This window comes from Lacerta agilis, chromosome 17, assembly GCF_009819535.1.
Source record: "Lacerta agilis isolate rLacAgi1 chromosome 17, rLacAgi1.pri, whole genome shotgun sequence".
NCBI lineage: Eukaryota > Metazoa > Chordata > Lepidosauria > Squamata > Lacertidae > Lacerta > Lacerta agilis.
Window position 1 is genome coordinate 19224355 of NC_046328.1, and position 24114 is coordinate 19248468.

Sequence of the window (24114 nt, forward strand, 5' to 3'; positions counted from 1 at the left end):
GTTTGGTCCAAACTCTCCACTATGACCTGTCCATCTTGACCTGTCCATAGCTTCCCTGAGTAATTCAAGCCCTTTCGCCACGACAAGGCAGTGATCCATCAAGAAGGCTTCTGATCACAGAAGAATTGATGCTTTTGAATTATGGTGCTGGAGGAGACTCTTGAGAGTCCCATGGGCTGCAAGAAGATCAAACCTATCCATTCTCAAGGAAATCAGCCCTGAGTGCTCACTGGAAGGGCAGATCCTGAAGTTGAGGCTCCAGTACTTTGGCCACCTCATGAGAAGAGAAGACTCCCTGGAAAAGACCCTGATGTTGGGAAAGATGGAGGGCACAAGGAGAAGGGGACGACAGAGGATGAGATGGTTGGACAGTGTTCTCGAAGCTACTAACATGAGTTTGGCCAAACTGCGGGAGGCAGTTTATAACAAAGGAAATCTTGCCTCCATCACAGGTTCAGCAAGTTCTAGCTCATAATCTAATGCCCTTGTACTAGAGGTCCTCAACAGGAGGCGGTTTGGTGGCCAACGTAACAGGGAGAGGAGGGAGAGGAGGGCATTTAAAATTTCATCCTTTTGTGTTCTCTCTGCCACAGAGCACTATCTGAGACTGTGAAGAAACACCTGCTATTGGACATTGACATATATTCCAGGAATGGGTATATTTCCAATAGCCTGCTTTTGGAGGGTGTAACTGGAAGGGCCACTTCATATTTGTCATCATCTTTTTAGACCATGATGAACAGGTGTGCCTATCCTAAAGGCAGAAGTTATTTCTTGCTCCTTCTTTTCTTAAGAGCCTCTGATGCAGAGCATATGCTTTGCATGCAGAAGGTCTGCTGGGACATGATACAAGTTTATAAACTTATCCAGGCCATGGAGAAAGTGGCTCTCATAGCATTAGAATCCATGGACATCTTATGAAGCTGAATGCTGGAAGATTCTAGACCAATAAAGTACTTCAGTTAAATGATGGAACTTGCTTCCACAGGAGGCAGTGATGTGATGACCATTAACTTGGACAGCTTTAAAACAGGATTTGAATGCCTACTAGCCATGACAGCTATGCTCTAGTTTGAGAGTCGGTGGCAGGAATTCTTCTGAATGCCAATTTCTGTAAATAACAGGAGAGGAGCATGCTTTTGTGTTTGGACCCTGCTTCCAGGTTTCCTACAGGCATCTTGTTGACCGCTGTGAGAACAGGTTGCTGGGTTGCAGACAGGGGACATTCCCCAGCCCTACCTGAAGATGCTAGAGATTGCACCCAGGACATAAAAACATGTTGGATCAGGCCAATGGCTGATCTAGTGTTCTTCTTCTTCTTCTTCAGTGATCACTCGTAGCCGAGTAAGATTGTCTTCCATAAACACGGTTTTAACAATGAGTGTGTGACTGTGGAGGCCAATTCTGGATCCATATGTTCTTCCACAGTAGGGACATTGGTTTCCGGGTGAGAGTTGATCAGTGTGGATTTGTCAAGCGTGCCTTCCTCTTAGCACGTTTCTACCTTGCGTCCTGAGTTCAAGTGTCTTCAAAGCCCATGACACCTTTGGTAAAGGCTGTTCTCCAACTGGAGCGCTCACAGGCTAGTGTTTCCCAGTTGCCAGTGTTTATACTACATTTTTTTTTTACCTTTACCGTCTAGTGTAGCACCCTGTTCTCACAGTGGCCAGCCATATTCCTGTAACAAGCCTGCAAGCAGGACCCAAGCACAGGAGCACACTCCCCTCCTATACTCATTTGTCCATATTGTCTTCTGCCAGTCAGTGTAGAAGACGATATGGAGTGAGACGGATCAATGATCTGACTCAGTATAACACAGCTTATGTCTTAAGAAATCCAGGGGGCTTTCCAGTTCATATCTTCTTAATGTGTTTTTTTCCAGTGTTTCTTAAACAAAACGTACAAGCTGCTTGGACTACATGTTTGTGTGTGTGTGTGATATATATACTTCCACATTTAGAAATATACACATTTTAGCTGAATTTTCAAGATACTACTGTTGCAAAACTGATATTTTAGTACAAACACAGGACCCCATTCTATATTTTGCTGGAAGCCACCCAGAATGGGCAGGGAAACCCAGACAGATGGGTGGGATAAGTAGTAGTAGTAGTAGTAGTATTCAGCAGAGTGGCTATGCTCAGACAGGTAGGTAGCCGTGTTGGTCTGCCGTAGTCGAAACAAAATAAAAAATAAAAAAAAATCCTTCCAGTAGCACCTTAGAGACCAACTAAGTTTGTTATTGGTATGAGCTTTGGTGTGCATGCACACTTCTTCAGATAGCTACTGGAAGGAATTTTTATTACAGTATTTTTTATTATGCTCAGACAGGAAGCTAGAGTTAAGTCACACTGAAGAGCTAACACACTGGTTACAAAAAATAAAAATAAAAATACATGCAGTTTATCCTCTTCTGGCCCAGGATTTATTTATATTATTTCCTATATCTATATAATTTTATTGGAAGATGAAAACCTCACATCAAGCTTGCAGGGAACTTTTAAGAGTAGTGAAAAGTGTTGCATAAGTCCTAGGAGGTTTGCAGCCTACAGTGCCAGTATTTAATTAGAGCCAGTGATGTAGTGGTTAAAGTGTTGGGTTAAAACATGTGAGGACAGGTTTCAAATCCCGCTCAGCCATGAAACTCGCTGGGTGACCTTGGGCCAGTCACTAGCTCTCGCCCTAGTCTACCTCGAGGGGCTGTTGTGAGGATAAAATAAGGTAGGAAGAACCATGTACCTTTAGCTCCCTGGAGGAAACGTGGGATGGATATACACACACACACACACAGTATATAATAAATAAATCCTAAACCAGTTCAATTCTTCCCAGTCCATCTTGAGCCTCCTCTCAAACGCAACCAACCGCTATTGTCCTGCCCACGGGAAAGAACTCTCCATTCCCCTCTACTGGAATGCGGAAGTGCGTTCCGGATCCTCATTGGCCCTCCGCCGGCTCTGCTCCGCCCCCTTCCCCGCCCCCACGAGGAGGTTAGGCCGAACGAGCCGACGGCCGACGACGTTAGCCCGACGACAGCAAAGGCGACGAGGCCAGGCTCACCCCGAGGTCGGCCAGCCTGAGTAGCCGAGCGCCGGGCGATCGAACGCGGTTGGCCGCGCCTGACGAGAGGAGCAGGAACCGCACCTCAGGCGGAGAAGCGGTGACGGCAGCGGCGGTAGCAGGAGCCGAGCGAGGTGGGTTGAAGCGCGCCGGTCGCCCCGTCCCTTTTTCTCTCCCCCACCTCACCAGCTCAGGCTGGGGTTGGCTCAGCAGGGGTTGCCGGGGCCGGAGGGCGCCGAAGAACTTTTCCCCGTCCGGAGGAGTCGGGCTCTCTTGACCGGGGAGAGGTGCTTATTTCCCCTCAGACGTCGGTGGCAGCGGGCGGGGAGGAAGCCTGAGGGGGCGAGGAAGAGAGTCGGGCTTGGAGAAGAAGCTGAGCGGGAGGAGGAGAAGCGCTCCCCCCGAAGAATGGGGGAAGGGGGAACCCCGCACCTCTTTCTCTCCCCTTCCCCCCCTATTATCAGGGAGGAAAGTCTTCCGAGGGGGTGGAAGTGAAAGCAGCGGCGGCAGCAGTAGCAGCAGCAGCAACGGAGAACCGGACTCTGAGGGGAGTTTAGAAAAGAAGCGCTTCGAGAGGGGGAAAGGAGGCAGCTGTGGAGAAACGACGTGGAGGGAGGGGGAAGCGACGGAGATGGGGGGGGGGGAAGGAGAGAAGTGTCAGGTGGAAAAAGCGGGCGCAAAAAAGTACTGTGGTCCCTCCCCATATATTATTATTATTATTATTATTATTATTATTATTATTATTATTAGTATTCCGCTTCTCCTGTAAAGGGTGGTTGGAGAGCAGCTGGAGGGAAAGGATATATGGGGTGGGACCCCAGGATGATTTTTTGCATAGGAGCCAACTGCTACAGGCTGAGGTCGCTTTACACCCACCCACCCGCACACACACCGCTAAAATATTTGAGCTCCCCCCCCCCCAGTTGATGGGCATTGCCATTCAAATGGTGTGCATGTGCCATGTCCTGTGATCAATTATGCAGGGCAGGGCTTACCTGCCCCCCCTCAATATTTTATTCAGGTTGGCCCCCCTGGTATGGGGTGTGTGGAAGGTCGGAGGGCAATGGTAGGGGGAAGAGGGCCAGAAGGGAAGAAGACAGGCAAGTGAGAAGACAGGAAGGAAGGGGAGGCTGATAGCCAGAGTCTTAATTGGGGGAAGTTGTGCATGAGGAGTGGGAGAATAAGGGGAACATTTGTTGGGGGAGTTGAGGAGGAGAAATGGGGAAGGGTATGTGCAGGGTGGGACTCTAGGACTTTGGGGGAGGGGGTTAGAGGGACAAATGATGTGAGGGCATGGCCCGGTGCTAGGATGGGGAAGGCAGGGAGGAGAGAGGCACAGGGGACACACTGGTGGGAGAATAAGTTGGGAAACTCACACGAGGGAGAGAGAATAAATGGCAGGGTGTATGTGAGGTGGGAACCCAGGACTTTGCTGGATTTATGAGCAATTCGAGGGGAAAGCAGGCCAGTGGGGAGGGTGACATTGGAGAGAGGAAGGCTGCAAAGGCAGGAGGGACAGACACACACTATTGGGAGTTAGGAGATGAGATCAAGTGGGAGAATGCAAAAGGAGCAAGTTGGAGGAAGGCAGCGAGAGACATGGGTTGGGGGTCAGTGCTTTTCTTCTAGAAAAAGAGGTGCCAGTATTCACCATGAAGTTGTTACATTAAGCACCACTCTTTTAACCAGTGTTTTTCTTTTAGAAAAAAGGTGCTGGTGCTAAATACCCTTGTACCCCCAGAAAAAAACCCCACTGGTGTGGGTCATAAGTGGGGTGCGACACCAGGTGGTGGTGTGAGTAGTTAGAGGGAAGAAGGGAGCATATGTGAACGCCATCAGCTGAAAAGGAATTTGTCACTTGAGAGGGAGGGAGAACAGAGGATGAATTGTGTGATTGGGAGAGAGATAATGGTGGGGGAAACAAGTTTGGCGGTGAGAGAATACTAAGAGAAGGCAAGAGTCTGGAGGAGCAACAACATCCTCCTCATTATTGTTAAATTCGTTACCTGCCCTTCACCAACAGGTGACAGGGTGGGTTACAACAATTTAAAATTCAAATGGTTAAAACGGAGTATAGTCACAGGAATAGAGTGGGACCTGAAAACACACATCTCAGGTGTCATATGCCAGCACAGAGAAGTATGCCATCAGCCTACATTGATAGTTGTATAGTGAAGAAACTAGATGCACCTCTGTGGGAAGGGAATTCCACAATTTTGCAGCTGCCATAGAGAAGGTAATTAAGGTCAGCTGTCCTTGGGAAGACTACTTGAAAGGTGGCTGAGAAATAATTTGAAATATAAGTATGATTAAAATAATAATAATGAAAGGAAATCTTCCCCCAATACAGTAGGGTAAGAAAAAGTCAGGTGATAGAGGAACCTGTTGGAAGGTTGAGAGGAGATGCAGGTTGGAAGAATATGGGGAGTAGCTTAAGGATAGGGAGGTAGATGTGAAGAATTCCCCACCGCAATGCAAAGAGGAGTCTGTCTGAAGGAAGTACACTGATGAGGAAGGAAGTTGAAGAGAAGAGAGACAGAAAGGAATGAAAAATGGATGGGTACGTATGTGAGATGGAACTGCAGGTGGGATGAAAGAGGGTTAAAGATTTTGGAGGGGAGTGTGCCAGATAGAAGTCCTCTTTTATGCTGTAGGAACAGAGGTAATGTCAGGTGAAAGGGAAATCTGAAGGGGAATGAGGGGTGGCTCAGTGATAGAGTACATGCATCACATGCAGAAGGTTTCAGATTCAAGCCCCAGCATCTCCAGGTTGGGCTGGGAAAGGGTCTCTGCCCAAAGCCCTGGAGAGCTGCTGTCAGTCAGTGTGGACACTATTGAGGCAGGTGGACTGATTGCCAGACTCCATAAGGCAGCTTCCTATGTCCCTAGAGCAGGGTTTCCCAAACTTGTAGTCCAAAAACAGCTGGAGACCCAACTCCCATCATCCCTAGATAGCAGGACCAGTGGTCAGGAATGATGGGAATTGTAATCCAAAAATAGCTGGAGACAAAAGTTTGGGAAACCCTGCCCTAGAGGTAGATGTGGGGACTTTCTTCTACAGTACTTTAACCCTGGTAACAGTGTCAGATGTGGCTTGAGGTGGAAGGAGGAGTTGAGGAGAGGCAGAGGTAGGGAGACAGGTGCCAAGAAATCAAATGAAGGCCTTTTGAAGTGAGGGTATGGTGCAGAGGGGGGGAAAGGTTTCCTATCGGTGCAGGTTATGGAAGCTACCTGTGTGTATGTGTGTGTGTGTGTGTGTGTGTGTGTGTGCGCGCTTGGACCTTGCTTGAAAAAAAGCAAAAGAAAGGAGGAGGGCAACTTAGGAGAGGTAACAATATGTATGCCTTCCTTCAACAGAGAGCCAGCCAATTATGAGGGGTCCTCAGTGCAAAAGAGAAGGGTTGGTTAAGGGGGCAACCCCCAGTGCAAGAAGGGGTGAAGAAACCAAGAGTGTTGAATAGCTTGAGATGAGGGAACGAAATGTGAGGAGTCCAGGATGGGTGGAGTAGTGTCAGGTGTGAAGGGAGCCCAAAAATAGTTTGAGGGTAGATGTAGCTGTGGCAGCAACAATGTGAGTGTGGCAACTCGGTGTGGGGTGCATATGAGAGGAAATAATTTGGGGGGCAGTGTGAGGGAGCAGCCAAGCGGGAGTAACAGCTTGGGGAAAGGTGGAAAGCTGTACGAGAGTATGCAACATTGCAACAAGCCTGTTTAAAGGTACGGTATGTTGGTGTTAGATGGCATCTTGGAACCTATGAATCAGCTGTCAAAGGTTGCAAGAGCAAATGGATATGTAGTCAACATCAAAACACCCACGTTACATAGCTAACTTGGAGTATAACATTAGGTAAAGATGTAAACTACTTATACTTGTGGGCGTGGAATGACACTGTGAAGTTTGGATAAGAAGGATGAAGGAGGGGCAGCAGTGACACTGTGTGTGTGGAGAGTTAGGGAGTGAAAGAAGTTGTGCTCAGTTGCAGGGAACTGGTGCTCTACAGGGAGTGGAAGTATTGGCAGTAAAGCAAAGGCTGGGTTAGTTAGTGGTGGTCAGTGAGAGATGTAAACCATGGGTGTGCAGTTTGTTTTAAAAGCTTTGGACATGAGAGCAGTTTTCATGCCATAGCTTAACTTTAGCCGGGAGGTAAAAGTGGTAATGCAGCAAGTTTCCAATGGGTTGAAGTTAAATCCATTTATATTGCAGCTTTACTAAGTACCATGCTCATCTTTTTAAACGTAGACCTAGAAATGCTCTTGCAGAAGGAAAGTAGGGCTTGTTTATTTACATGCTACTCCCATCCCTTGTAGCCTGTATTCTATTACAAAGTACCTGTTCTGTGATGCATTAGAAGTATGGCAAGTAATTCAAGCATCAGGACTTTAATCCCATGTGTTTACTTTTCTATATCGGCTTCATTTCATAAGAAGGCTGATTATTCTAGAACTAACTCTGTGGTCATTTCCCTGTGTCTGTATTAGTGAGGCTCTATTTCAGCTGTGTACATTTTTGTTCAAATAATTCTGTGTATGGCTCTTCGGCCATCCTGCTTTGTTACTAGCACTTCCTCCTTTTCTTGGTGCTGTGTATTATGATCACTTAGTCTTGGGTATAACTATTTATTTCTTAGGTTCCCCCCCTCTCTTTTGATCCTGGAAGAGTTTGCTAGTGATCCATAGGCATTGGTTGTGTAACAACTTGTGTTTAGTCTTCCATGATTTGCAGTGGAAGGAATGTGGTTGCATGTAGATGACAGCAAAACTGGGATTCCTGTATATATATATATATATATATATATATATATATATATATATATATATATATTTGCTCTGTCAAGCTATTTCTGTGACAAAGCCTTGATGAAAGAGTAGTGAGGATAAAAAATGACAGCTTGGGGTAGTTGCAATCTGACCTCCTGAGGCTTCCTATTTGTTCCTTGGCATAGCTTGTAAGAATCCCCCTTTCATTACTCACTTTGGCCACTTCTGCCACCGTTTACACAAGCAAATAACATTTCAAACTCCTCTTTCCTAATGGCAACAACCCCTGTGCCTTATGTTTTTACCTTTGCTGAAAATTGCCCTGGACTCCCTTCTGAAGTAAGGGCAATTAATAAATGCATGTTCCTTAGGTGTCTACATAAAATGTAGGCAGAATGCTTCTTAAGTCCAAGTGTCAGCTGTTCAGTAATCCATGGTTAATGGTGTATCAGGAATGCAGAGATTGCTACCACATTTCTCCTTTTCTGTCTTGCAAGTGGGAACAGCTAACTGTGATCCCAAGGCTTGTGACTTGTTTTGCTAAAACAGACTATGATGGGAAAACCAAGAACAAACTTCAGCTTCACACTGTGGTTTGTTTGCAGCAAACCATCCCCCCCCCCCCGTTAGAATTTAATGGCAAGCCAGGGTCATAATTAGTTGGTTGCGCTACAGGAGGACTACAGTGGGAACCATTTACACAGTCATCCACTAACTATGGCTTATTTTCACATGTGAATGCAGTCGGTGACAGAGTATCTTTTGTACTTCAGCTGCTCACTCCTGTGCCAAAATCCAATGAAAAGGAAGTGAGTAGAGCAATTGGGCACTAAGAAATTAACTCTGCCAAAGTTTTGTTATTGAATTGGGGAGGAATAGGTCAAAGAGCTCTCTGCTTGTGGCTTGCAAGTGGAAGTGAGCAGTAGTTAGAGCCAGTGTTACTGTTCAAGAACTTCTCAAAGTATAGCAATAGTTATGCTGACCAAGGAAGTACAGGGTTCTGTGAATTGGTCATTCTATTGAACTTTTATTGGGCTTCACCTTAGCTTTTGGTTTGCCATATATTGTTCTTATAAATTGCAGGTGCTATTATTACCCATGCATTTTTACTTAGTCTTCTAATAAATTAGCTGCATGGGTGCTGCCCCCAAATAGCAGGGGAATGGGTGTTTGATATTGGATTGTGTAGTGGTGGCTGAACTTTCCTTCTATTTAAAAAGAAATAAAAAAGGTAAAGGGACCCCTGACCATTAGGTCCAGTCGTGTCCAACTCTGGGGTTGCGGCGCTCATCTTGTGTTACTGGCCGAGGGAGCCGCCGTACAGCTTCCAGGTCATGTGGCCAGCATGACAATGCCGCTTCTGGCGAACCAGAGCAGCGCACGGAAACACTGTTTACCTTCCCGCCGGAGCGGTACCTATTTATCTACTTGCACTTTTGACGTGCTTTCGAACTGCTAGGTGGGCAGGAGCAGGGACTGAGCAACGGGAGCTCACCCCATCATGGCAATTCGAACTGCCGACCTTCTGATCAGCAAGCCCTAGGCTCAGACAAATGGGTGCAATTTTCCCAAACTAGACTGGATTGCAGGATCTCGTAATGAACTGCAAAAGGTAGAACAGTGATTGGGGAGAACTTTCCTATGTTTCCCCATTTATGAAATGACTGCCTACTTTGCAGCAACTCTTAAATAGTGTAGGGTCTTTAAATGGGTAGTCTACTGATAATGCAAAAGTGCTGAGTTACAGTTATGTGTATGGTTGATTATGTCTAAGCTTGATAAGAAAATGTGCAGGCAGATGTACCCATGCAGTTACCCTTTGCATCACTTCGTTTCTTCATAGCAGTGGCACGGCCAGCATTTCATCTATAGATTTATAATCATTTGTTCTTAGCTAGCATATGAGCAGCACAGAGACTTTTAATCTGGCACAGTAGGGCACAGTTTTCCAACATGCTCGCAACTGCAACAGCTTACAGTTTCTAACAAGTCCTAGATTACAAACACCAACTATCCTGTTCCTTTAAAAAGAGATAAAAGCTGGCTCATTGTGGTAGCTGAGAGTATGAACTACCAAGTCTCTTTCTTCTCAAATCATGCTCACCTTGCCTATGAGCTAGTCACTAGGTAGCCACAAGAAAACTCTTGTCTTTCAGGCTCATCTCCCTCTTAGGAATGATAATACTGCCTGCTTTATCTGAGCAGTTCTTTCAAGAGACCTGTCCTATTTTTTAGCATATATGTTCCTCACTGAGCTCTTAGGTCATGACGGCCCAACTTTTCATACCAAGTGGGCCGCAAGAGTACTTTGACATGGAACCTGTGGGCCTCACACTGCCGTGTTGCACATTGGGGGCAGGAGGAGCAAGGCCAAAATTTGACACCCCCACCCTCAGCTCTCGTGCTGCCCTCCCAAAGCTGGCTAAAGAAGGCGTCAGGCTTTAGGAAGGTGGCGTGAGGCTCTAGCAGGGTCCAGGGCTGGGAGAGGGTGTCAAATGTTGCTGAGGGCCACCAAAAAAAGGGCTTCCCTCAGACTGCTCATTGGACAACCCAGTCTTATGTCATTGAATGAAGCCTTGCTTTTTGTTACTAAAGTAGGATCGCAGAGGATATCACAGCAAGGTCTTCTCATTTGTTGATCCTGAGATGCACCTTCCACTTGCAGGCATCCCATTGCTAACCAGTTTCCTTTTCTCCTAGCCATTTGTGGTTATAACTGGATTAATTTTATGCTGCTGTTCTGATGTTTTGAGTGTGTGCAGACTAACGTTCAGTGTTTTTAGGTACTTTTTAATAATTGTGTTTAATTTAATTTTCTTTTGGTAGGCTTGAAGTGCTTCTTAGTTTGAAAGGTTTCACATGTCTTATAAATCCTGAAATGTACTAGATAAATGCTATATTTTTAATCTAAACAATGTTTATTGTGTTGGCAGAATTCAGTAACTTCTCTCCAAATCTAGGCATATCTGAATAGCTCCTAAAGATCCTGAATTGTCCATGTGTCATTTAAGTGCACCAAGACCCTATTGTATGTTTCAGTATTGAAAACTGTGGCTACCATTGCATTGAAATCTGAAGGGTATTGGTTAGTGTTGGAACGCTGGAGCTGAATTAACTTTCATGCCTTCCTTCTTGAGAGGCCTCTTTTTGTGTGTGTGAAGGAAGTTGTTTATAATGGGGAAAGAAGAGTGATAGAAGCTATGCACGGGTTTGCATAAATGAGATAAAAATCCTTAAAATTATTATGTGTACAGACCACTTCCTGTGTGTGGTTATAGAACAGTATTTAGGTAGCATGAAGGTGAATTCTTTGGTTTATCCCTTTTCAGTTATGTAAGTGATAAGGACTGTATTTCAGTTCAGAAAATATAAAAGGTTTCTTCCTTTTTTAAAAAGAAGGAAGCATCTGTGTGAGCTGATGTTCATGGTGGCTTTTAGTTGCTTCTGTATCTGAACTTGTGTAACTGGTAGTGACTTGTGATGGGAGAGTAGAAGAGGAAGGGAAATGGAAGTCATGTGACAGGCAAATAGCTGTTGGCTGCTTGAGAACCTATGGAGGGAGGTTGGTGAAGAGCTGGTTGAGTCAGGCCCATAGTGGGAACTGTTTTGATTGGAAGCAATTTTGGCACTAATTTACCAGAAAGGATAAACTTACATGCACATTAGTAGTCCAATATGTGTTACCGGTATTTGAATAAAATATTAACTTTTAGAAAATGCAAATGTGTCCAATGCTTCCAGAACACTGGAGGGTTAAGAACAGTTGTAATTCTTACTGTGAGCAATGGGGTAGACTGCTTACTGCACATCTCTCCTCGTATCTTTGCTTTTTAACCCTTGTACTCCTAATTGCTGTTTTTTAAAAAAGAGGAAGATGTAATATTCCCAAACTTAGAGTCAGGCCTCCACCTCATCTCCCGATTCCCTACCATGTGGCTGCTTCTTTGAATTGGGGGTTGTATACTGTCAATTCCACAGTTGGAGCAGTAGTTTGCATAAATATTCAACAGTATTACAGGATCTTGTTGTCATAAGTGTCTCATCTTATTACAGGAACTTGTCATAGAAGTGTCTCATCTTAGTTTTAGGATTAAAATATGATTATGAAAGGCTATTCTCTACCACCTCCTTATTGCCCATCTTTTGAGGGAAGACTCTGTGCACACTTGCGGTGCAGGGAGAGAGGAAATAATCTTCATGAGCAATAAGTACTGACAGCACCAGATTCTTTTGCTTGCTTGATGGTATGATCAGAATGATCAGCCATGATTGTTGGAAGCCGGCCACTGTGGGTCAACAGTCACAGATTTTTAAAATGCCTTTTTGTGGCTTCTGTCCAAGAGGCTGGTTGCATATGACTGAAATCTAAGTAGGGATGAGTTTAAAAAACCTTCTAAGCTCATGATTAAAAAGAAAACAAACACTTGTGTTGGATCCTTAGCTAGGCCTTGATCAAACCAGAGCCCTCATACTCCTTACCATTCACAGTGATTGATGTTGTGCATTTCTAGACTATTCACCAATCAAACAGGTCAGGTGATATTCCCTGAGACTTAATAGAATCATAAAATTGTAGAGTTGGAAGGGATCCCAAGGGTCATCTAGTCCAACCCCCTGCAATACAGGATTCTTTTGCCCAACGTGGAACTTGAACCCATAACCTTGAGATTATGTCTTGTGGTCTACCAACTGAGCTATACAGTTCCTCTGTGTGTATGTGGAAGTGGGCCATTGAGAAGGTGGGTGGAGCATGGCTATGTTTTGCTCCTGCTTACTCCACCCCTGGCTGACCCAAAACTTGTCATCTCTGCTGCTTAGTAGCTCCTGGCTCAGTTGCTTCTTAAACAAAATGGAGTTATTTCTGCTTACCAAAAAGCTGTTCATCATTGCCATTCTAAAACGACATAGATATACATGAAGCACCCCCACACCTAAATTTGGAGAGGTTGGCTGGACAGAGGCTTGCTGCAGCTCATGGCTTCATTGATAGTCAGACAGGAGGTGAGGGAATCTGGTCAGTAGTAAGTCACTCGCAAAGGCTTGTCTGTGCCAAGTAGGGAGTGGGCAAGGGCAAGGCTAAAGTTCCCATCTTATTCCAGAGAACCCAGCAGCTGAGTCCCCTTGTAGATCAGGCCATAGAACAAGCCTCACCTAGAAGCTTTTATAGGGGTCAGGAATAATTGTTTCACCTGCTCTTGCCTTATTACCCAAAAGAGGCTCAAGTTCAGACACAGTAGTGGAAAAATGCTTGTAATGTTCATCATTCTTATGCTCTGTGCCCGAGCATATTTACATGCTTACACATAAGGATTACCGGTAGAACTGTTTTTTAAGATGTTTGGTTGCTCTCTTGTAACCAAAGTGGAAATCTTCTTTATTATGGAAATTGCTTCTTAACAGAAGGATGAGTGTGGTACTAAAACATTTAGTAAAAGGTTTTGTGACAGGGTGGGAGTTCTACCACTGACTCTTGGGATTGGGCTGCCTTCCTGGTTTGCAAAGGGGTGCAGTGTTCATGCGCTTGTCTCTAGCAGGGTGAGCTCACACTGTGTGTATGAAGAATTCATTACTCAACTTGTAGTGGTAGGGAAATGTCAGATTTAATGTAGAAGAGCTTACAAAACACTTTTGGCAGAACCATAATGGAATGCTTTCAAACTGGAAAAAGGCAACCTTAGTACAAATTACCTTTTAACCTGTTAGTTTTAAGATATGCTCTCTAGTTTAAAGAATCCAGAAAATATTTAAAAACCTGCAGCTGTATATTGTGCCCTTTAGAATGTGTTCATACCATCCAGTTTTCTTTCCAGGAACAAGTGACCATGCTCTCTTTTCATCCCTTCTTGTCTCATAACATTCTGCTATTGGTTTTTGTGGGTGGACATTTTGCACCACTAAAGGGAAATAAAGGGAAACCTTTAACTACTGCTGGAAAACACATTGTTTATTGCAAATTGCTCTTTAGGGCTGATTCCAATGCTGTGTGTTTTGAAGTGAATCTTTAGATGTAATAGCTGGTCTTAATATTTCAAGGTATCTTCCATAGAAAGATAACTTCAGCTACACCCACAAAGAGCAGCAGGTGAGTTATTTGTGAGCAAGTGCCCCAGCCTGATGTGTGAAGCAGAAAACTGGGTTGTTAACTCCCGAATAATTATGAATAAATAAAGTTATGAATAAATAAAAACCCAGTGCATTAAAAGGAACTCATCACAGCAATCTGCATGAAAAGCTGCTGCAGATCTTTTAACTGGGAAGGGCTTTGGTTCAAGTACCAGCCTGGGGTCTGGATATGGCTCTTCAATAGATTTCTCAGCATCCTTCCTAAGCTTTAATTCCCATGAATCTTTAGGGAAATCTGTAGCAGTTCAACTAGTAAGTTTTGGGCCCCCTTTAATTTAGGGGGGAAAGTGAGCAAAGTGGTCATGATAGGGGGGTGTAAAATTATTCAGGGTATGGCAAAAGTGGAAAGGGAGAAGTCGTCCTTTTCATTATACCCTCCCTCCAAAGAGTACATGCTCTGCATATTTCTCCTCCAACACAAGATGGTTGAAAGTTGCTTTGGACAAGATAAAGCGACTAACAACATTAATGGATGATGATAACAACAACAACAATACCTACACAGCAACACTGAGATAAGTCGAGCTAAGAAAGAGCAACTGGTCTAAAGTCATGACTGGAGATTTAAACCTTTGTTGTTGTTCAGTCGTAAAGTCATGACTGGAGATTTAAACCTTTGTTGTTGTTCAGACTCTTCGTGACCCTATGGACCAGAGCACACCAGGCACGCCTATCTTTCACTGCCTCCCACAGTTTGGCCAAACACATGCTAGTTGCTTCGAGAACACTGTCCAACTATCTCATTCTCTGTTGTCCCCTTCTCCTTGTGCCTTCCATCTTTCCCAACATCAGGGTCTTTTCTTGGGAGTCTTCTCTTTTTATGAGGTGGCCAAAGTACTGGAGCCTCAACTTCAGGATCTGTCCTTCCAGTGAGCACTCAGGGCTGATTTCTTTAATGATGGGTAAGTTTGATATTTTTGCAGTCCATGGGACTGTCAAGAGTCTCCTCCAGCACCATAATTCAAAAGCATCAATTCTTTGGCGATCAGTCTTCTTTATGGTCCAGCTCTCACTTCTATACATTACTACTGGGAAAACCATAGCTTTAACTATATGAACCCTTGTCAGCAAGGTGATATCTCTGCTTTTTAAGATGCTGTCTAGGTTTGTCATTGCTTTCCTCCCAAGAAGCAGGTGTCTTTTAATTTCATGACTGCTGTCACCATCTGCAGTGATCATGGAGCCCAAGAAAGTAAAATCTCACTGCCTCCATTTCTTCCCCTTCTATTTAAACCTAGGTTTCTGCAATTTTAAACATGTAACCACTAAGGTAAAAAGTAAAGATAAAGGACCCCTGGAAAGTTAAGTCCAGTCAAATGTGACTATGGGGTGCAGCGCTCATCTCAGTTTTCAGGCCAAGGGAGCCAGCGTTTGTCCACAGATAGCTTTCCAGGTCATATGGCTAGCATGACTAAACCACTTCTGGGGCAATGGGACACTGTGACGAGTGCCAGAGTGCACCGGAAACATCGTGTAACCACTAGGCCGCACTGATCTATTTTCCTTATGTGTTTAACCTCAAGGGTTCACATACCTGCTTTCTAGTGTTGCCACGGTCTCGCAGAGCTGCAAACACCATGCTGACATGCCGAACTGTTGGACTTGGACTGAGGGGGCCCTGGTTCAACTCTCCACTCAACCATGTCACATACTGTGTGACCTTGGGACAAATACCTTGTAGGACTATGAGTATAAAGTGGAGGGGGCAGAACCAAGTACACTGCCTTGAGCTGATTGGAGAAATTGTATTTTTTTAAAAACAACAACAACACATTTCTATCTGTCTCTATGGTGGTTTTATGTGGGGGTGTTGCTGTTAGTTTTGCAGTGTTTCACAGTAGTGTTAGTCAGTGCTGAATCATCCTGACATGATGCGCTCTCTGTACATAATACAATAAATATATATTGGGGGTGGGTGGGGGGTTATTGATGTTGTTTGTTACAGTACTATGTTATATTTTTTGTGTTTTTGTATTGTAAACTGCCCTGTGATCCTCAGATGAAGGGCAGTATAGAAATTTAATAAATACAGAAATGTAGGCCAGTGAGTGTGGTTATGTTGCAAAATAAAATCAACACGGAGTTGTGTTTTGATTTTATATAATAGGAAAATATATTTCATGTATGACATCCAGAGAACTGTGGTTATGGGCCAGCCTAGAAACACCATTAACAAACCATAAATAAAAAGAAATTTTCTTGTATTCTTAAATGAGTTTAAGTAGAAAGTTTTATTAGACTATTTGCTGCCATTTATCAGACAAAGAGCAGCAAAACTGGCACAAAGCAGTCTGAGAATATTTTTCCATTTATTTGTACTTCTGACATGTTTAATCTGCTTATGTGGAGATGAACGATGGCTCTCATTTGGCAAAGGTGTGGTTGCAATGTACTGAAAGTTAGTTTTGAATTTTATGCTGTTCCTAAAACACTGTTTCATGGCTCACTGGTACAGCACATGTTTTGTATGCATCCAACCTCTTCCAATTAAAATTACGTGGGGAAACATCTCTTAGGCCAGAGATGAAGAACTTGTGGCCCTCCCGAAGTTGTTGGACTGCAATACTCATCATGGTCATTGTTCAGAGATGATGGGAATTGTAGTCCAGCAGCTTCTGAAGTTTCTCAGGTTCCCCATCTCTGTCTAAATCTTGGGGGGGGGGGGATTCCTTCCAGTAGCACCTTAGAGACCATCTAAGTTTGTTCTTGGTATGAACTTTCGTGTGCATGCACACTTCTATGCAAGAAATACATTCTCTGGACACTACTATAAAAATACAGGATGGACACAGGCACCACCTTATACCGTAAACCAACTGACCGACAAACATATCTACATGCTTCTAGCTACCACCCCAAACATACCAGACAATCCATTGTATATAGCCAGGCCCTACGTTATAGCCGCTTGGAAAACAGCTTCCAATCAGAGGAGAATGGTATTTGGCTGGACTGTTCTGAGTCAAGTTTTTGATTGGTGCATGAACAACCTGATGTGCAGGTTCCTTGATCCCCAAAAGTAAGTAGTTGATTGCCCTGCATTCTTGGCTAAAATTTATTTCCATCTATTCTGAATGGATTGTTCATTTATCAGAGGTGATCCACCTAAAGGCAATTTGAGGTGGTTTACTTAGGTAGTGGGTTTTTTGGTGGGAAGCAGAGTGGGGGATGCATGGAACTGACCCGTAATGCTGCACAATCACATATACAGTACTGGGAAGCTTTTACCTCCTCCTCCTCCTTTGGCGATCACTCATAGCCAAGTAAGATTGTCTTCCATGAAAACGGTCTTAACAGTGAGTCCGTTGGTGATTGTGGAGGTCACTTCTGTATCCACAGTTCCTTCTACAGTGGAGACGTAGGTTTCCAGGTAGGAGTTGATCACAGTGAGTGTTTACCAAACGTGCCTTCCTCTTAGCTCATTTCTTTTCACCCTGAGTTTGTGCTTCTTCAAAGTCCACGACACCTTTGGAAAATGCTATTCTCCAAATGGAGCACTTGCAAGCCAGTGTTTCCCAGTTATCTGTGCCTATACTACATTTTTAAAGATTTGCCTTGAGAGCATCTTTAAACCTCTTTTCTGGTCCACTGATATTTTGCTTTCCATTCTTAAGTTGGTAATAGAGTAGTTGCTTTCAAACTGACCCATAATGCGGCGCAATCGCATCTAGCAGGAAGTTTTTACCTACAGCTGCATTGAAATGAATAGGAGCTGCAGAAGAACTCTGAATGTTTGTTTCAAAGGCCATTCAATAAAACACTGAAAGCATTCTTCTTTGTTCTCATAAGCTTAGATATTAGGTCAACTTGGTCACATCATTAATTACCCTCTTGCAAATAAGTACACAAAATACTGCACACTTTTTTTTGCTAGCTAGCTAGTTTACATTTGTGTATTAAGATGAGGCAGGATGGTTTAGAAAACAGCTTTAGGCTGCAGTTTTATTCAGTGTTGCTTACTTGTTTCTAGGATTCTGGATTTTATTATTCTTTGAAGTTTTAGTTATTTGATTATTTGAATAATTTTCATGATACATTTTTAACTGAGTTGGTGATTTATGATTCTGTAATAATTTTTTTGAACCACATGATGGGACATACTTTGTTTTCAAGCCTTGCTTCCAGGACAGGTTGACTAATGACTGTTTCAAGTGTATTCATTTGTAAAGTGGTTTCTTTCTGTACACAGACTTTGGTAAATATGGAGAGGAGTGAAATTTTTTATCTTTAAGCCTCTGGAACTAGTGCCCTCCAGATGTTGTAGACTACAGCTTCCCATCAGCTCCGGTCTGCATGATCAATAGTGGTGGGAGTTTTAGTTCAACAACATTTAGAAGGCACCAGGTTAGGGAAGGCAGATGTAGATTGTATAATCTAATAGCTGAAAATATATACTGTACAGTACTTCCTAAAAGGCACAAATTCTGCTTCTCGCATACTAGGGATTGATGTGGATGGTCTAATTTTTTTTTACAAAAATTAAGCCTTCAAACATCCAAAATATGGATTGCAAAGATGCTGCAAACTCCAAGAGCATAAGGGTCTCCTCACTCCCTTATGAACCCCAATTTCTCTAGTCTCTAAGCACTTCCAGCAAATTGTTCTCACCTCTGCAGGTGGTTTCTTTGCCAGGGCTTGTCTAAAGGGCAATAAAGACTGAACCTTGGCCTGGTGTCCATGAAGTATATTTCAAAAGTGCTCCTTTCTCAACATTCACACAGGCATACCCATTACCTTCTCCACTACGCTTACCTAATTGGTTTCTTGTTCCCGGTTCTTCAGAGCTGCATGAGCAAATCTGAGCTATAAAAATAACTTTATATGCCCCCACATACCAAAATAAGCAACCCAGGTGGCACACTCACACTACCAAGAAACTGCCTGCTATGAGATTGCCCAGCATACTTTTTGACCCTATTCTTGTGTTGGTAAAAGGCAGTCTAACTTGTGGTAGCCAAAGAACTCATTTTATCAGATACACCCCCCCAGTTATTTTGCATATTTGCTGGCAAAGATTGGTGCACAGGCAGAAGACCTGGGTCACATGTACTTCATACATTTAACACACACGGCTTTCCCCGAAGATTCCTGAGTACTGTAGTTTGTTAAGTGTTCTGGAAATGGTAGGTTTGTGAGGGTTAAACCACAGCTTCCAGGATTCTTTGGGGGAATCCATGTGGTTCAAATGTATCATGTGGATGTGACCTTCATGCAAAAAGAAAAGCATCAAAGCTGTTGCCCATTGAGTCTCTCCCTTGCAGATGTCCTCTGGGAGTCTTACCAGCATAGTGGTTAAAGTGTTGTGTGTTGGAATGGAACTGAGTTTGAATCTTTGCTCGGCCATGGTGATGGCAGAAAGGTGCAAAGAAGGGAACAGGGAAGCTGACATCTAGGCAGTCCTAGAATTGTAGGGTTGAAAGAGACCTAAAGGATCACCGAGTCCAACCCCCTGCAATGCAGGAATCCTGCCCACAGGCATCCATGGGTGGACTCAAACCACCAACCTTCTGGTTAACTCAGAAGTCCATAATCTAATCTGTTCATTTCTTTTACATCAGAGTCCGATAAATGAAATCTAAAGATCAATTTGGGCTTAGGTTTACTCTTTGAAAAGTTCCACAGCTTATTCACATCTTACAAGAGAGGTTATCACATAGGGCAAACATGCCACAAAGGCCTAAGTTTGGCTTTTTTAATGTTGCGTTATAGGAGGAAGCATACTTGGGGGAAATGAAGTGTTTCTGCCCAGCTACATACAGTGGGAATTGCAGCCGGCTGGTTATTTTTAGCATCTGGAGTTATCTCATTGCAAGCATGAGTCTTTGTGGTTGCAGATGCTTGGAGTGCATGGGGGTGGCTGGTTTTTTCCCTCCCCCTTGCTGGTTCTCTTTGTGCCACTCAGATCTTGTAAAGCAGAACGATTACTTAGAGATGGCTGGGCAGGAGTGAGGGCTTTACATTCTTCTGCAGAATGAGAATGATGTGGACTTCCTGTGTTACTTTACAATTTTGGGGGGGATTGTTCAATGAATTCTCCCTCTGAGAACAGGTAAGTCTCTTGTGCAGTGACTGAGATATTGCTTATGATGTGTATCTTTGCTGTAGGGTAAATAAATGTGATGCAAGTATAGCTACTGTTACTTCCAGCATAGGAACAACTCAGTTCCTACAGCTACCCTTTATTTTGTCTTTCTTCTTCCAGTTTTGACACATACCTGTTCTGTTTTATAGCAAGGAAATACAAAATTAGGCCACTTTCTTTTGGGGCTTACAGGATTTGAATTGTATAATGGATTCTGGATTTTAGTGGTGCTCAGGTTTGTTTTCTTAAAAAAATTAGCCAAGTTTCTAGCCCCCATGATTTTTAAAAGACATGCTTTGAAAGCATTTGAGCTGTTCAAAGGTTATAATTTTCAAGGAGGCAGCACTGCTGCGTGTCTCTTCTCTCATAAATCTTGTATTTGCAGCTTTTTATTTTAGGACAAATCTTGCTAACAAACTAAATTTGTCCAGTTGTTCCAATTTCTTGCAAGCCCCATTTTTCATACCTTGTATTTGTTCTTTTCTGGACTTAATATGAGTGCAAATACTTGAGTTGTGTTGCTGCACTATTTGGATGTTATATCTCTGGACAGAGTGATATATCTTTAAAGATCAGATGCTGCAGTCAAACAGTGGGAGAGGCTTGTGGACTTCCTGGAGTTATCTGGCTGGTCACCGTTGGCAAAGGATGCCAGACTATATTGGCCCTTGATCAGTAGATCTGTTGCATTCTCATGTGTGTTTAGTTGCAATATGTGAACAAAACTGTGTTCCCAACGTGCCACACAGAAGGGAGAAGGTACTGCTTCATTCATTTCTGCAAGATGTGTATCCAGAGCTTCCTGTTGCCATGCTCACAGGGCATGCTCTGTATGTGCGGAAGCTATGCACTCCCATACCGTGTCTGTTTCTTTTTACTGGCCCAGAGAATCTCTGCTGTCTTTCTCTGGGAGTTGAAACACTTCAATTTTGCAAAATGAATCTTGGAAAGTTTCTGTAATCTTCAAAAATTTGCAGTATAATCACTTTCTCCTTCTAGATATCAGCAATACAGCAAACATAACTTTTATAAATAAGTTTGCTAGTGTTTAGTAACAATTTGTATAACCATAGTGCTCAGGAAAATTTTGGGAAGACATTGCTCTCGACTGCTAGCAAAGCAGTTCTAAGCCAGGACACATTGACTTTTTCCTAGAAGTATCCTAAAATGGATCTGGATAAGCTAAATGGCAGCAAGGTTTGAGTTGGCGCTTCTAATGTCCAGAGTGGGGCAACATTTGAACAGGGCCAAAGTGTGTGTGAGAGTGAATATACCTCCAGAGATCCTGCAGTGCCAGTCATATGGATCTGAGATAGAATTGTTATATGGGACTCTTTAGGAAAACCATTATGCTATAGTAAACAGAGCATGTCTTATGGTGGTGATTTAATTGCTTTGAAGCAGAACTTCCACTGTAGATAACTGGTAGTTCCCCCCACCCCTTTCCTGTTACCAGGGATCTCAAAATCCCTCTGTGCTTCATGCATACATATTTCTCTCTCTTTCTTTAAAATAATTAGTAAATATATAAGATTTTTATTTGAACCATTTTTGTCCCACTCTTTAGCCAAAAGGCTTCCAAAGTGACTTACGCAACAGTGGAATGAGTCCCTTCAGTAGCTGAATGTTACCCATGGGAGAGCAGGCTGAAACTGAGAGGGTACCTGAACCCAAAGGTGCTTGCATTATAAGCGTGGCCACACATCTCACTCTGCTTATGAAAGTAGGGGAACTTCTACGGGTCCAGCAAGGTTGCCAATCTCAGCATTCAGTCGCAGTGGCCTGTTGGCTACGTGAATAAAGTTTGATTTGATTTGAATCTCGGCATTCATCCCATGATTTGTGTACAAAGGTCTTTCCAGCGGATTTCAGGGTAGAATTGTTGGTGAAAGATGCAAGCCATTGCATAGTCTGTCAATGGAGTTGGCATGTATAGAAACGTACAGGATGTGGTGGTCAAAATACCAAGGACTCAAAGGGGATATAAAACCATTGGTCCAACTAGCGCGGTATTGCCTATAATCACTGCCAGCATCTCTCATGATTTTCGTAGAAGAGAGTTTTCCAGCCCTCCCTGGAGATAACAGGGAGTTAACCAGTAACCTTTTGCATGCAAAGCTTGTGCTTTGTCACTCCCCAATGGATCCACCAATATAGATTAAAATAAACCCATTTGGGAATATTAATGATGATGCTTTAGGATTAACATAAATAAAGGAGGGTGGATCAGAATGATAGAAATGAAGGTTAGGGAAATAAAATTAACTTTCTGGATGGACAAATGTAAGTTGGCAAAGGGTGTGCACTACTTTTAGTCTCCATAGGAATCTTCTCAAGAGCCTGCAAAAATAAGCAGTGGGTAATTAAGAGATCTCATAAAACACATGGGGCGCAAAAGTGCATTCATTTTGCCCAGTCCTGTAATGATGGCTGCAGGGCCTGCCATCTGTTCATATTTGTGGCGGTAATTTGCAAAAGCATGTCCAAATTGGGTTTCACCAAATCTTTCATAGTGGTCAGTATTCCTAAGCACTTGATTTTCTGCAGTTGCCTTCTAAAAGACATAGGCTTTTTTGTGGCAAGATGTTCCTGCACCTGTTCATCCTGTTTTCTAAGGTGGTGGGGTGGGTAGGGGCAAATGTTGGATTATTTAAAACAACTAAGCATCTGCAGGGCACTAGGTTGGTGAAGACTGGCCTAGGATAAGTACTACTCAGCTGGCTCCAGTTATGCTGGCATGGTCAAGGGCATCATGGAATCTAGTATTACCCTTAGAGGCCGAATGCTTTATTTGCTCTGTGATGGGCTGTTTTTTCCGAACAGATGCTTCCTGAGAGCTGTCTGCACTAACCTCGGGTCTTTTTCCTCAGCGGTTATAGTGAATTGTAAAGTTCAGCAGTGTGCATGAGTAGCTTTCATTAATTCTCCCTATGTATGCACTGTATTACATTTGTCAAGAAGAAATTCCTAGCAGTGTGCTCTCAATTCTCCCAGCTGTCAGTTTTTGTTCTTCCTCACAATTTTCTGTAATGCTTCCTAACATTTCCTCATTCTTCGTCACAAGTATATTGGTTTTGTTTCCCAGAGCTGGATGGCTGCAGACAAACCTCAAGATCTCAGACACAGGTCTTTCAGCACTCCTGCCTTGAAATTTCGGGGAATATTTGTGTTACAAATGTAATCGGTTTCATAACTAACAGCCATGCTGCTTCTAAAGAATCATGGGAATTGTAGTTTGAAATACTGCAGAGTGTTCTACTTCAGAGACCATACCTTGGAGAACTACAATTCCCAGAGGGCCTTGGGAAATAGGGCATGCCTTTTGAACCAAAGTCTGTGGCGTGGAGATGCCCTGTACTGCAGCACTAGGGATTTAATTGGATACCTCATGCATAACAAATGCACATACTTTTAACCCACACTCAGCTGTTTGTATTTTATCCTTCTCAATACAGCATTCATCATATGCTTTATTATACCACATTCTTTTGTATTTGGTTGACCAGATCTATATATGAAGATACTGGAATGCTATATTAAAATAATGTTAGCAGCTTAGTCTATGGGGCAGGGGTGAAAAATTCAACATTATTTTGAAGTTATAGTATATTTAAAGGTTGGTTCTTTAGTCACTTTTTCCTTATCACCAATTATATAATGGACTTATCACACTTGATCAGAAAGTTATCCACTTGTGGACTCCAAACTGGATTTTTAAGCTACGGTCCATGGAGGAACAATACATTAAGATCTGGTTTTGCTGTCTATCTTAGTAGGTTATCTTTCCTCTTGATATTGGACTTTAAATATGCAAAATGCTAGCAGCCTTTAAAAATACAACATCAAGACTCTGGCTGATGCAACATATTAAAAGATTGCCCTGAAATCTCAAACGAATACTGGTACAGTACTCACTTAAATTCTCTAAAATTGCAGCTTGTTTGTCAATTGTGTTATGACTAAGATTCCTACCTAAAGCAAAATTCTAAGTAAATATGTGGGCCCCTGCTTGTGTGAATTTAGGGGGAAGGATAAAAGCTTTGATGAAATGAGCAAAATGATTCACGGTGTATCCGGATACCTCTAATTGG

The 24114-nt window shown here is 43.2% G+C and overlaps 1 protein-coding gene across 4 annotated transcripts in view; it reads left to right on the forward strand.

The window, feature by feature from the left end:
* Nucleotides 1-3069: 3069 nt before the first annotated feature.
* The window catches only part of TAOK3 (TAO kinase 3), a 119338-nt gene continuing 98293 nt past the window's right edge, over nucleotides 3070-24114 (forward strand). The window contains exon 1 of one of the 4 annotated variants that reach the window (XM_033135737.1): nucleotides 3070-3194. The gene's annotated coding sequence lies outside the window, so the exon portion shown is untranslated. Of the gene's footprint in view, nucleotides 3195-19593; nucleotides 19991-24114 lie in introns of those variants that run through there. The other 3 variants (XM_033135736.1, XM_033135738.1, XM_033135739.1) reach the window with 3 other exon arrangements.